The following is a 15,034-nucleotide window of genomic DNA, read 5'->3' as shown; positions in this document are numbered from 1 at the left end:
TCCTGTCTTCGTTCTCATATTCTTCACTAACTTCTCCATCCGTTAAATATCTTTCTTTCCTAACTTGTCCTTCCTCTAAATGTCTCCTTTCTTTTCCTTTGCATGCAGTTAAAAAATCTGTTATGCCTTTTGTTGTTATATTACGCAATGTAATTTGTGACATAATTTTTTGCATTTCGTGAACAATACTGGTTTCTTCGTCTTCCTCTTCTCCTTCTCCTTCTCTTTTAACTTCTCCATGTATTCGTGTGTGCGGAAAAAGTTCGTGCCAGGAATTTTTTATGTTATTGCTTGTTACATCTGCCCAAGCATTAGCTAGGATGGGTATGCAATCTGTTATGGAGTACTTTTTATAAAATTCTGTTTTTCCACTTGTATATGTTGCGACGTGTTGCATTAACTTATGCCTGAAATATTTTTTTGTTTTATCAATAACTTGATCCATAGGGTGGATCAAGGATGTTGTATTTGGGGGTAAATGTTTTATTTCTATATTGCTATCATGTATATGAATAGTAGGAAGCTTATGTGCTTCAAAATCCCGAACGAGTAAAATTACTTTATTACAAATTCCTTGTTGTAATTGAAACAATTGTACGCTTTTTTTAAAATGGCTGAACCACTCCAGAAATAATTTTTGGTCCATCCATGCATGTTTTTGCGATGCGTAAATAACTGGGAGTTCATTTGTACCGTTTCTTAAAGCTTTTGGCTTCTTATATCTGTGAATGAGGAAGGGCATAAGTTTATGCGTTCCAGTTGCATTTGCGCATAAAGCAACGGTAACTATCTCCTTCTCCTCCTTGGTGTCGATCACATCGCCCTCTTCATTCCTTACAAGGGCTTTTGACGGTATAGCCTTCCATAATAATCCAGTCAAATCCATATTGTAAACGCACTCCAAATCGATTTCATCTTCCTCAATTTCTTTTTTCAATTCACTAATGAAAAGACGCGCTGCATCTTCATCGGCGCTTGCTTTGTATCCAGGTAGATGGACTAGACGGATATTGTTGCGCTTTTTAAATCTGGCAAGCCACCCGACGCTCATCTTGCAAGATGAATGTGATTCTGTACCATCCTGTAATTCACGAGCTTTTTCTAAAAGTAGTGCATCGGATAGTTTGTCTCCCAAAGTTCTTCTCTCAACAAACCATGAATACAATTGTCGCTCTAACTCTGGAAATCCTGGTTTCCTTATCCTTTTGATTTTCGTCTGGTTTTTATTCTCTGCCATCCGAGTTATGGTAGCGGCCTCCTTCTTTATCCGGTGAACTGTTTTTATATTTATTTTGTACGCTGCAGCCACTTGTTTAACCGACGCTGTCTCCAAATCCTTTAGTATGTCCACGCGTTGTTGTATGGTTAAAGCCTTGCGTTTGATAACTGACATTATAGACAAGTATACCACTGCCACAATAACAACCAGAACAACAATAACAACTACGATAACAATAATAAAAACTTTGGAAGAAAACTCGAGAGTGAAATGTACGTGTGCACTTCGAGAGGTTTTGGAAACTGACTGACGCGAAAGTGCAAATGCAAGCTCTTAACTGTCGATAGGCAGTTGTCGCAGAAAAAAAAATGACGTTCGCGGCACGTCGACTGACATCGTTTGTCGAAGCACAATTTGTGATTGCACCACATTTTTTATGAGACTTTCACCGATATATTTGTGACATTTCTCTTATGAAAATGATACGAAACACGATATACAGAGAGGAAACGAGAGTGCTCACGCCCGAGGTTTCAGTGTCCCCGGTATAGTGCTGCCCCCTAGTCTAATTTTTAGACTGGATCAAAATCTGGATCATCTTTCAGCCTGGACCAGAACCTGTATCATCTTTTAGGCTGGATTAGAATCTGCATAATCTTTTAGGTTGGATCAGAGCCAACATCATATTAGTACCATCCATGCTGGCAGTATTTGGAATTCGCTGCTAATATCCAATAAGGAAAATATTCCAAGGGGTAAAGCATGTTTTACTCTCAAATTAATTTATATTAAAATATAAATTTAAAAGTAAATTTTGCAAAAATTGAGGTAATATAAATTACAATAATTTAATATTCAGTGTTAGGGCAGACTTTGACATTATGTTACTTTGTAAGAGGAGAAAAACCGGTCTTTGTAATAGGAGATTATTTTAAATAGCATTAAATAAAACTATCTGTTCGTTAACCAACGATTTCGATCATACACGTCTTCCTGCAATATCTTTAATGATGTCTGTTTTGTGTCCGCGATAGCTCCGACGATCGTTTGGACTTTGTCTGTATTTTCACTGGGTGTGCCGAGATACTACTTCAAACTCGAAGGACCACTTTCAGGGCCCGCTCTAGCGGTTACGACGCCCCGGGCAAAAAAACAAATTGCCGCCCCTTTTTAAGCACAAAGCACCGCGCTGAACAGAATGACCTTTTTTTTAGCCTAATTGTCTGGCAAGGGTAGTCAGACATTTCCTATTAACTGAGTATTTAAAACATCAATATTTTTCTCACACTCACAGCCAAAGCCGAAATGGCGCCCCTAAATTTTGGCGCCCCGGACAAATGCCCGGGTTGTCCCCCCCCCTAGAGCGGGCCCTGACCACTTTCCAACTTGGAAGGAAACAAAACTAATGGATACTATTTGACAAACTGTATTTAAGGGGAGGGAACCGAACCTGACCAGGGCAAGCTCCAAATGCCCCGACACAATAATGATCGTCACGCTATGAAAGAACGAACGGCCGCTAGAGGAAGCTAAATAGTAACATTTCTGTCCAGTAGGGGAGCTAGGAACGTTTTCCAAAGTTCAGTATCGAGCAACACACTGTATTGGTAAAACAGAGGAAGAGAGAATGTACGGACGTACGACAACGTGGATGGCGCTGTCGTAGCTTCGTTCGAATAGCCGTGCCGCGGCACACTCACACACCGCCTGATCAGCGTGTACGTGTGCCGACGGCGATCGCAAGGGTCAGGGATGCCTGGAAATATTTCCCAATAATGCAGTCACGGGACTTGTCAATGGTGAAAAGAGCTAGATGAAAGTTCTATCTAGGGTGGAAAGGTCCTCAGAAGTCGTACTTTTGCATCATCGAGAAATGGTTAGCAATATTCGGCAGCACGTCGTTTCTCAGGGAGGCTATGGGAACTGACATGGCGGCACACTCACACACCGCCTGGTCGGCGTGTACGTGTGCCGACGGCGATCGCAAGGGTCCGGGATGCCTGGAAATATTTCCCAATAATGCAGCGACGGGACTTTTCCATAGTGAAAAGAGCTAGATAAAGGTTCAATCTAGGGTGAAAAGGTCCTCAGAAGTCCTACTTTTGCGTCATCGAGAAATGATTAGCTATATTCGGCAGCATGTTGTCCGCCAGAGAGGCCTGTAGGAGCATGAGCGGCGCGTCAACGTGGATGGCGCTGTCGTAGCTTCGTTCGAATAGCCGTGCGGCGGCACACTCACACACCGCCTGATCAGCGTGTACGTGTGCCGACGGCGATCGCAAGGGTCAGGGATGCCTGGAAATATTTCCCAATAATGCAGTCACGGGACTTGTCAATGGTGAAAAGAGCTAGATGAAAGTTCTATCTAGGGTGGAAAGGTCCTCAGAAGTCGTACTTTTGCATCATCGAGAAACGGTTAGCAATATTCGGCAGCACGTCGTTTCTCAGGGAGGCTATGGAAACTGACATGGCGGCACACTCACACACCGCCTGGTCGGCGTGTACGTGTGCCGACGGCGATCGCAAGGGTCAGGGATGCCTGGAAATATTTCCCAATAATGCAGTCACGGGACTTGTCAATGGTGAAAAGAGCTAGATGAAAGTTCTATCTAGGGTGGAAAGGTCCTCAGAAGTCGTACTTTTGCATCATCGAGAAATGGTTAGCAATATTCGGCAGCACGTCGTTTCTCAGGGAGGCTATGGGAACTGACATGGCGGCACACTCACACACCGCCTGGTCGGCGTGTACGTGTGCCTACGAGGGCTGGAAGGGTCTGGAATTCCGCAACCCATTTCTCTATAATACAGGGATGTGAATTTTCAGTAATGATTCGCACTAGATAAAAGGATCAACCTAACATGCTGAATCCCTCGAAAATCCGTAAAAATTATTGTTTGCGAAATGTAACAAATGGTTTGACAAACTATATTTAAATAAATGATTCTTTTCTAGTTTTTATCTCTAGATACAAGTGAACGCATTCTAAATATTTTCAGTAAAAATTTGCTTTCTATAACTCCGTGCCGTGACATTGACACTGGAGGGTGTCATAAATTAGCCCTCCCACGACACTGTCCCGCCGAAGACGAAAGAACTTTCCTGTAACCTCGGTGCAAAACACAGTCATTCTCTAAAGTCTGAAACATCACCGCTTCGCACGAATGTACGATTGCCTAGTAAATATGATCCAAATTATATCATGTTTGGTGTCAATTTTATCAGGAAAATGACGCGAATGTGTTGAGAGAAGTTTCATGAATATATTATGAAAAACAAAAGAATTGGGACATTGCATTAGTATTGTCTCACCGATATACCTGACCCCGCATAATGTTACACTCTTCGGCGGTCTAGCTTCTGGCCCCTTTGAAAGGTAGACACTTGGGGGCGTCATAAATTACCCGTTCTCCGATAGTGTCCTGCCGAAGACGAAAGAGCTGGCATGCAGCCTCGGTGCGAAACACAGTCATTCTCTGAAATCTGAAACATCGTCGCTTCGAACAAATGTACGAATGCGTAGTAAATATGATACAAATTATACCATGTTTGGTGTCATTTTTATCAGAAACATTCCACAAATGTGTTGAGAGAGGTTTCATGAAAAAATAATGGAAAACAAAAAAGATTATGACATTCCATCGGGATTGTCTTACCGATATACCTGACCTTGCACAATGTTACACCCTTCGGCGGTCTAGCTTCTGGGTCTTTCGACAGGTACACGCTTGAGGGTGTCAGAAACTAGCCCTCCCAATATAACCCCAGATAAAAGAGCTAAGGGGCACAGAATGCCTGTGGGATTAGGACAAATTTCACCGATACGTAATGTTACGATAAAAATTACAATCTCATTAAAGACAGTCCAAATGATGCTTCATGTTTTTAATCTATTTATTAATACATGCTTTTATTTTTTTATGCTTTTATGTTTTTAATCAGAACAATATTGTTAATACGAATGACTTCTAGAGCTTATCTAGAGCATTTGGACCGTCTTTAATGAGATTGTAATTTTAACTTTCAAATTTTAATACAAATTTTTTTATCTTTCATTCGTTATTCGAAATTTTTATTTCGATAACTATTTTGCCCAACTCTGCGTATTGATAATATCATTAAAATATACTTACGAAGTTACATACGCCTAGAAGGTATGACAAGAAGGTAAAGTATGACAATTTTTTGAGGAGTGCGGTAACTTCGTGAGGATATTTTAATGATATTATCGATACGTATGCAACTTCATTCGAAACAAATTCGTCGGAATTCCAGAAATATTTAATTTAATTTAATTTAATTTAATTTAATTTAATTTAATACAAAATTTAATGCAAATAAAGATTATGCACATGTTTGCTAAATATACCTACTGTAATTATAAAAAAAACCAAGTATATTAAAAGTTACGTTATAAGTTATGAATGAAGTACCGTTATTACCATTATGTATTTCATAAAAACGCAGAAACTCTCGGACCCCGCGTACCGTCAGGCCGGCCAGACAATGCATACAGAAATCCATATAAAATGCGGAACATTGCAAGCGTAGTCGGCCTGGCCGTTCGGTGTGCCGGTCGTTGGGTGTAACATGGGTCAGGTACATCGGTGAGACAATACTAATGCAATGTCATCATTTTTTTGTTTTTCCTTATTTTTTCCTGAAACCTCTCTCAACACATTCGTGGAATGTTTCTGATAAAAATGATACCAAACATGGTATAATTTGTATCATATTTACTACGCATTCGTACATTTGTTCGGAGCGACGATGTTTCAGATTTCAGAGAATGACTGTGTTTCGCACCGAGGCTGCATGCCAGCTCTTTCGTCTTTGGCTGGACACTATCGGAGAAGGGCCAATTTATGACGCGCCCAAGTGTCTACCCTTCGAAGGGGCTAGAAGCTAGACCGCCGAAGAGTGTAACATTATGCGGGGTCAGGTATATCGGTGAAACAATACTAATGCAATGTCCCAATTCTTTTGTTTTTCATAATATATTCATGAAACTTCTCTCAACACATTCGTGTAATTTTTCTGATAAAATTGACACCAAACATGATATAATTTGGATCATATTTACTAGGCAATCGTACATTCGTGCGAAGCGGCAATGTTTCAGACTTTAGAGAATGACTGTGTTTTGCACTGAGGTTACAGGAAAGTTCTTTCGTCTTCGGCGGGACAGTGTCGTGGGAGGGCTAATTTATGACACCCTCCAGTGTCAATGTTATGGAGCGGGCCATCGACGCAAGATACTAATTCGCAACAGGTTGCTTTCAAACCATTAGAGATATTGAAATCAAATTTTTACAGAAAATATTTAGAATATATTCATTTTTATCTGGAGATAAAAACTAGAAAAAATCAATTGATAAATATAGTTTGCCCAACTATTTGTTACATTTCGCGAACAATAATTTTTAGGGATTTTTGAGGGATTCAGCATGTCAGGTTGATCTTTTTATCTAGTGCCATTACTGAAAATTCACATCCTTGTATTATCCAACCTTCCAAGATGCTAATTGGCTAAAGCGCTTTTCACTATGAAAAAGTCCCGTCTCTGCATTATTGGGAAATGGTTAGTGGCATCCTAGACCCTTGCGATCGCCGTCGGCACACGTACACGCCGACCAGGCGGTGTGTGAGTGTGCCGCCATGTCAGTTCCCATAGCCTCCCTGAGAAACGACGTGCTGCCGAATATTGCTAACCATTTCTCGATGATGCAAAAGTACGACTTCTGAGGACCTTTCCACCCTAGATAGAACTTTCATCTAGCTCTTTTCACCATTGACAAGTCCCGTGACTGCATTATTGGGAAATATTTCCAGGCATCCCTGACCCTTGCGATCGCCGTCGGCACACGTACACGCCGACCAGGCGGTGTGTGAGTGTGCCGCCATGTCAGTTTCCATAGCCTCCCTGAGAAACGACGTGCTGCCGAATATTGCTAACCGTTTCTCGATGATGCAAAAGTACGACTTCTGAGGACCTTTCCACCCTAGATAGAACTTTCATCTAGCTCTTTTCACCATTGACAAGTCCCGTGACTGCATTATTGGGAAATATTTCCAGGCATCCCTGACCCTTGCGATCGCCGTCGGCACACGTACACGCTGATCAGGCGGTGTGTGAGTGTGCCGCCGCACGGCTATTCGAACGAAGCTACGACAGCGCCATCCACGTTGACGCGCCGCTCATGCTCCTACAGGCCTCTCTGGCGGACAACATGCTGCCGAATATAGCTAATCATTTCTCGATGACGCAAAAGTAGGACTTCTGAGGACCTTTTCACCCTAGATTGAACCTTTATCTAGCTCTTTTCACTATGGAAAAGTCCCGTCGCTGCATTATTGGGAAATATTTCCAGGCATCCCGGACCCTTGCGATCGCCGTCGGCACACGTACACGCCGACCAGGCGGTGTGTGAGTGTGCCGCCATGTCAGTTTCCATAGCCTCCCTGAGAAACGACGTGCTGCCGAATATTGCTAACCGTTTCTCGATGATGCAAAAGTACGACTTCTGAGGACCTTTCCACCCTAGATAGAACTTTCATCTAGCTCTTTTCACCATTGACAAGTCCCGTGACTGCATTATTGGGAAATATTTCCAGGCATCCCTGACCCTTGCTATCGCCGACGGCACACGTACACGCTGATCAGGCGGTGTGTGAGTGTGCCACGGCACGGCTATTCGAACGAAGCTACGACAGCGCCATCCATGTTGACGCGCCGCTCATGCTCCTACAGGCCTCTCTGGCGGACAACATGCTGCCGAATATAGCTAATCATTTCTCGATGACGCAAAAGTAGGACTTCTGAGGACCTTTCCACCCTAGATTGAACCTTTATCTAGCTCTTTTCACTATGGAAAAGTCCCGTCTCTGCATTATTGGGAAATATTTCCAGGCATCCCGGACCCTTGCGATCGCCGTCGCACACGTACACGCGCATGCTCTTATAGGCCTCTGTTTTACCGATACAGTGACTACTGACGATGAGACAGATCGGGAACATAGTACAGCGCTCGTAGCGAAAAATGTCGGAACTATATTTTGATGAAATACTCAATGATCTAATTTTTCTGGGTGCCCGCTTTCATTTGTTTGATACGTAAGCATACAACGTGATCGGCGTGGCATTGAGTTCCTATATGTTCCCGCTAGGGTGGAAAGGTCCAACGAACTCCATACGAGCTCTGAATCTCTCGATATTTACGATAATGTCACTCGATTAAGCAGTATGCTGCTGAATATTGCAAATTACGGCTAAAAAACGCAAAAGTACGACTTCTGAGGACCTTTTCACCCTAGATTGAACTTTTATCTAGCGATTTTGACTACAGAACAGTACTATTTTTGCATTGTTAACAAATGAGAGCGGGCCTCCCGTACCCTTGCAAAACTCGGGTACGTGTGCGGAACTAGGGAGGGGATGCACTCACACAATCTTGAGCCGTGCCCACCGCCTTAACTATGTACAAGAGCTAGAGTTAAAAGTGGCTAGGTGTGACTAGGGTCACTTCTAAAGAGGATCTGACTAGAGACTCGAGTCACTCGAGTCTCCCAAAAACGAACGGTTCGGTCATCCCCACCTCCTTGGGGGTTTCATCCCTACTTCGGAGACTTGGGGTGGGCGGATATAAACTAAGTGTGGCCCCGAGGTTCGCCAAGGCCGCACATGTTTGGCGACCGATCCCTGGTTTTTCCAGCCATCTGGAAACCATGCGCGCAACAGCTTCGAACACCCAGCCGCGATGTGCCTAAGAGACGACAATTTTAGTCGTTTCATGGCAAGGGACTGCATCGAGGGTATCCGAGTATGGACAGCAATTTCATTAATGTAATGGGCGCTGACAGGCCCAACGTCGTACCAAACTACAATAGTCACGTACCGGGCCCACTGCACAATAGCGATCTCCCTGTCGTAAAACGCCACCCAACGCAAGCCTCTACAATGTCAAAGTCTTCAAAAGGATTTATAAAAATGTTTTTAGACTGTGTGTGCAGTCTTGAATGGAAACACATGAGATTAATTACAACTACAGGAAATTCTCATTACGAGTTGGTCCCGCCGTTCTTTTTACTGATTCTTATACGAAATTGGAGGTTCTCGCCGAGCGTTGCATTTGAAATACGCAGGGCACGCTGGAAACCTAAGAGTCATATCCGTCTACATGTCATAAAAAACCTATGACCACTAAGCGCTACTGACAAGAAGACTGAAAAATGTCTTTCTCCGATACAAAGTTGCACGGAGAAACGGACAGTGAAGCTCGAGAGCCGTCGCCGCCGAGCAGTGTGCCACACATTGTCGGGTATATCGATGTGAGACCAGAAGACCACTACTAATCCAATTACAAAACTTCTTTATTTTTCGTTATTTTTTTATGAAACTTTTACCAACATATTCCTTGATGAAAATGAATTATTGAAAATGAAGCCAAATATGATACAATGACTCTCCGCGGCTCTTTCTTTCCCATACGCTGTCCTTCTCTGCGTTCGAAACTTTCATCGCTCGTTACACAAGTAAATATCATCGGAATTGTATCATATTTGGTTTCATTTTACTCAGAAAAATGCCACGAATATGTTGGTAAAAGTTTCATAAAAAAATAACGAAAAATAAAGAAGTTTTGTAATTGGATTAGTAGTGGTCTTCTGGTCTCACACCGATATAGCCGACAATTTGTGGTACACTCCTCGGCGGCGACGGCTCTCGAGCTTCGGCCACTCACCACGGTGGTGTGAGTTTTTCCACTGACTCCAAATTGTAAGGGTGGCACTGTCTCGTAATGAGAATTTACTGTATAGTCGGGTGGAAGCAGATGAATATTTATGAGAGAATAAGAGTGGGAAATACAGTAAATTCTCATTACAAAACAGTGCCAACCTTACAATTTGCAGTCAGTGGAAAATAACACGGTGTAAAAGTTAATTTTTTGTACGGTAGATGGTGGGGGAATTTTTAAAATCGAATTAATTTTATTGCATGGAACCCTATGTTTTTCCCGTATTATGCTGACATTTATCAATACTAATCCAACGACCTACATGAAAGGTTATTTTCTTATATCCTATAGTTCGTTTTAGCTTCATCGTTCATGGACAGCTATCGTATTGTCGCGCCACTAGACGACGCGTCCACGACAATATTGCTTACTCACCTGTAGGATAGACTGAGTGCGATGCATTTGCGGCGTCAAAACTTCTGCCGAACGAACTCCTTATTGCTTTCCAGGTTTCTAAACATTACAAACGTCAATATGAGTGGCATGAGAAGAATAGAAAGAAGTCAGGAGTACATTTGATAGTTGTTTACAGCGAGCCGTAAGATGTACTTTGTCTAGCCTACAAGCGAATATGTTGTCGATAGATTTCTGAAGCGATGGCATGATAACTGTCCACCAACGATGACACTAAAACGGTCTAGGATATGCGGAAATGATCTTGTATGTAGGTCGTGGGATTAGTCTCGATAAATGTTGACATAATACGAAAAAAACATAGGGTTCCATTTGAAAAGTAAATCGATTTCAAAATTTCCCGTACTACCTACCCTACAAAAAATTAACTTACACCGTATTATGTCCCCCTTCGTATTAAACAAGTTTTATCTAAACATTTTTTTGTCAGGTGAGGTCTTTCAGGAGGTATTACCATTTTTTTAGATAAATGAAACACCCTGTATATTGGATTTCAAGTCATTGTAATCGTAATCATATGTATGATTCTGTTACGCATACTACTTTGGCAAGATTAAAAAATAAAACTTGTTTGTTTCACATTTTCCATGGAATTCAACGGATTCTTGTTTATGGTAATGTCGCATCTGGTCGCATGAAGGTTTGGTTGCAGGTAGTTCTGATTCATGCCTAAAAATAATGTAGGTTCTGTTCCAGGCTAAACGATGAAAAAGTGGAGACACCCAAACCCGGGTCGTAAGCACTCTCAGTTCTTCGATGACGATATCATTCAGATCATATTTACAATAATTTTCCGTTTTTTTTTATTTTTAATGATTCTTTTATAAGACTTTTGCCATCATATTTGTAACATTTCTCTGATTAAAATCTTTCTGACTACATATATTTTTTTTAACGGTCGATGGAGTAAGTTTTTAACGCACCAACACTTTCACCGCTTCCGCGGCGGAAACGCTTGCGTACATCCCTATACCTGTTACCTCAAAGCGGCTTTTTTTTATTCTCTGAAGTCCAAAACTTTACGGATAACTTAGTTTCTTACGATACTCTGCTAAGGGAGGTCGTGTGCGACAAGACGCAAATCGATATTTTATATTGGCAAGTTTTCATGTTTCTGGTATGTATTGTCGAATATTTTTATTTATTTGTTTGATATGTCCGTACAATCAACAAACGAGCCTACATGTAATACATGCAATAGAAATATTGAATAAATATAATTTTTTCATAAATCACAATGCTGTTTTATATATACTATATTTCCTTATATCTATATCGAAAACGAAAACGCTGAACGCAATATGCGTATAATGAAAGTTCAAACATCAGCGTATTCGTGTAATGTTTTTGACGAACTCAAGTCTCGAGCGATCGGCAACATGCTATATACCGGATTATCAGGTATACACCTGAGCGAACCTCGAGGAACCATGAACGCGTCTGTATTAGAGAAATATCGGTGTGAGTCAAAAATGGCCCTGGCACAGTACTCCATGTACTCGGAGCGTTAAGATTGTTAGATTTTGACAGCAGTGATCTCATTGTCCTTACATATTTTTATCCGCGAGCCCTTCGTGGGCGTAAACATTGTTAACCAATACAATAGTTCAGGGAAATGCGTAGGCGGTTGCTTCCTAGCCCATTTTTCTCGGATAGGGTCGAGGTTTTTTGCAATTAAAAGTCCCCAATATGGCTGTTTATAACACGTCAATTGCTGTTGAGCGCGCAACCAGAACCCTACAAGAGGACGTTTTTTACGAAAAACGTAATAAATTAGCTTGTAGGGGCCTGATTCCAAAACTAATCCAAGGCGGCTGAAATTACCAATTGGCAAACTTCCTCAAGGATAGCTGAATTTAGTTGCCCGTGTCGTAAACCTCCCTACAAAAAATTGGTAGAACTATGCCTTCGCGACCTAACAACGGTAAATGACAAAGAAAGAGACTATAAGTAGCATATGTTGAATGATATAAACAATGTTTATAAAATTTGTCCAGTCCCAAAAATTCACTGTACAAAATATTACTGTACAAGATATAAAAACTATAAAAAATATACAAATATACAAAAGATATACAAAAAGTAAAAATATACACAGAATATACGAAATATAAGAAAAATGTTTTCTTATGAAAGGCGATGGTCATCATCCACATTAGTCGTCTAGATTTCATTTCTATTATGTAGATTTTCACCTAGAAGAAACGAATTGTAATTTTGGACATTAAAATAACGTGAAGTAATTAGTAGCTAATTAATTTTAATTAATGATTTTACCTAAATACAATAATTTTATGGATTGCACTAGTATTCGCATTGCAGGTGTTGCACGGTCGTCGTACCTTTCTAAATGCGCAAAAACATTCTCAAGATCTTGCCTTTCTTCCACATTTAATGGAATTCCGCTCGTTTGCAGTCTTACAGCTGCACCTTCGACCCTTCTGTCCTGAACCTTGTTTTCATTCTTGCATTCATGCTGGTTTTCATTCATTCCTTCATTCCAATCTTCGTTCCCGTATTCTTTACTAACTTCTTCCATTAAATATCTCCTTTCTTTCCTAACTTCTCCTTCCTCTAAATATCTCCTTTCTTTTCCATTGCATGCAATTAAAAAGTCTGTTATGTCTTTTGTCTTTACATTATGCAGTAAAATTTTTGACATAATTTCTTGCATTTCTTGAACAATACTGGTTTCTTCGTCTTCTTCTTCTACTTCTGCTCCGACTTCACCATGAATTTGTGTGTGTGGAAGAATTTTCTGCCAGGAATTTTTGATGTTATTGCTTGAAACATCTGCCCAAGCATTAGCTAGGATGTGTATGCAATCTGTTATAGAGTACTTTTTATAAAATTCTATTGTTCCATCTGCATACGTTGTGACGTGTTGCATTAACTTATATCGGAAACATTTTTTTGTTTTTTCAATTACTTGATCCATAGGTTGGATCAATGACGTTGTATTTGGGGGAAAATATTTTATTTCTATATTGCTATCATGTATATAAATAGTAGGAAGCTTATGTGCTTCAAAATCGCGAACGAGTAAAATTACTTTATTACAAATTCCTTGTTGTAATTGAAACAATTGTACGCTTTTTTTAAAATGGCTAAACCACTCCAGAAATAATTGTTGGTCCATCCATGCATTTTTCTGCGATGCGTAAATAACTGGGAGCTGACTTGTATCAGGTGTTAAAGTTCTTGGCCTCTCAAACTTGTGAATGAAGAAAGGCATAAGTTTATGCGTTCCAGTGGCATTTGCGCAGAAAGCAATGCAAACTCTCTCCTTCTTCTCTATGTAGCCACTTACACAGCCCTCTTCATTACTTACACGGGTTTTCGACGGTAGAGCTTTCCATAATAATCCCGTCTCATCCATATTATAAATGCAGTCCAAATCGATTTCATCTTCCTCAATTTCTTTTTTCAATTCACTAACAAAGCTATGTGCTGCATCTTCATCGGCACTTGCTTTGTAACCATGACGATGGACTAGACGTATATTGTTGCGCTGTTTAAAGTTGGCAAGCCATCCGGCGCTCAGCTTACAAGCAGAACTTGATGCTATGCTATCCCGTAGTTGATGAGCTTTCTGTAAAAGCAGTGCATCACATAGTTTGTCTCCCAACATTCTTCTCTCAATGAACCATGAATGCAATTGTCGTTCTAACTCTGGAAATGCTGTTTCTCTCATCCTTTTGCGTTTCCTCTGGTCCTTATTTGCTGCAAGCTGAGTAATGCTAGCAGCATTCTGCTGTATGCGCTGAACTGTTCTTGCACTTATGTTGTACTGTGCAGCCACTTGTTGTACAGACGCTATGTCCAAATCCCTTAATACGTCCATGCGTTCTTTTATGGTTAAAGTTACACGTTTGGGAACTGACATTTTAAATAAGTATAATAACAATGATAAAAAAAAACAATCAGAAAAATAACAATAGTAACAACCACTGCCACTATAACAACCACAATAACATAATAAGGACTTTGGAAAAAAACTAGAGAGTGAAATATACGTACTGCAAGGTCCTGCAAACTGACTGACGCGAAAGCGAAAAAGCAAGCCCTTAAAAATGTAGTATAAGTGATTAGGGAAGAAAAAGAGGGAGAAGAAAGAGATAGTAAGAATGCAAAGAAGGAGAAAGCTAAGAAAATACGGAAAAGCTAGCGTCGAGGCTAGCAATTACGGACGGTTTACAACATATGACACGGCCACGGATTCACATTTTGGGTCTGTTGAACCGGTCGACGGTTGGCACGCAGATGTCCGGGCTACCCGCAGCAAATTTTAAGGGTTTTTCAGCTATTTAGACGTGTCATAAATGGTTGCCAAAAGCAACAGAAACGCTAGTTCACGGGAAATGATGAAAAACTGGAATGAATTTAAAAATTATTAGAAAACCTAATTAAAAGTTTCATAAAAGAATCGTTAAAAATAAAAAAGTGTCGTCACTACATTACTGTTGCCTCACCGATGTACCTGACCCTGTGTTACTTCTCATTCAAATTTTACTAACGAAAAATTAGCATAAATATGATCCGAATGATATCGTGTATGGTACTGAAGCATCTTACGTGGTTCACAAGCAAATGTTCTATTGTTCTATT

Source organism: Halictus rubicundus, chromosome 18, assembly GCF_050948215.1.
Source record: "Halictus rubicundus isolate RS-2024b chromosome 18, iyHalRubi1_principal, whole genome shotgun sequence".
NCBI lineage: Eukaryota > Metazoa > Arthropoda > Insecta > Hymenoptera > Halictidae > Halictus > Halictus rubicundus.
The sequence above is the reverse complement of the archived record's forward strand: the minus strand, read 5'-3'. Positions refer to the sequence as shown.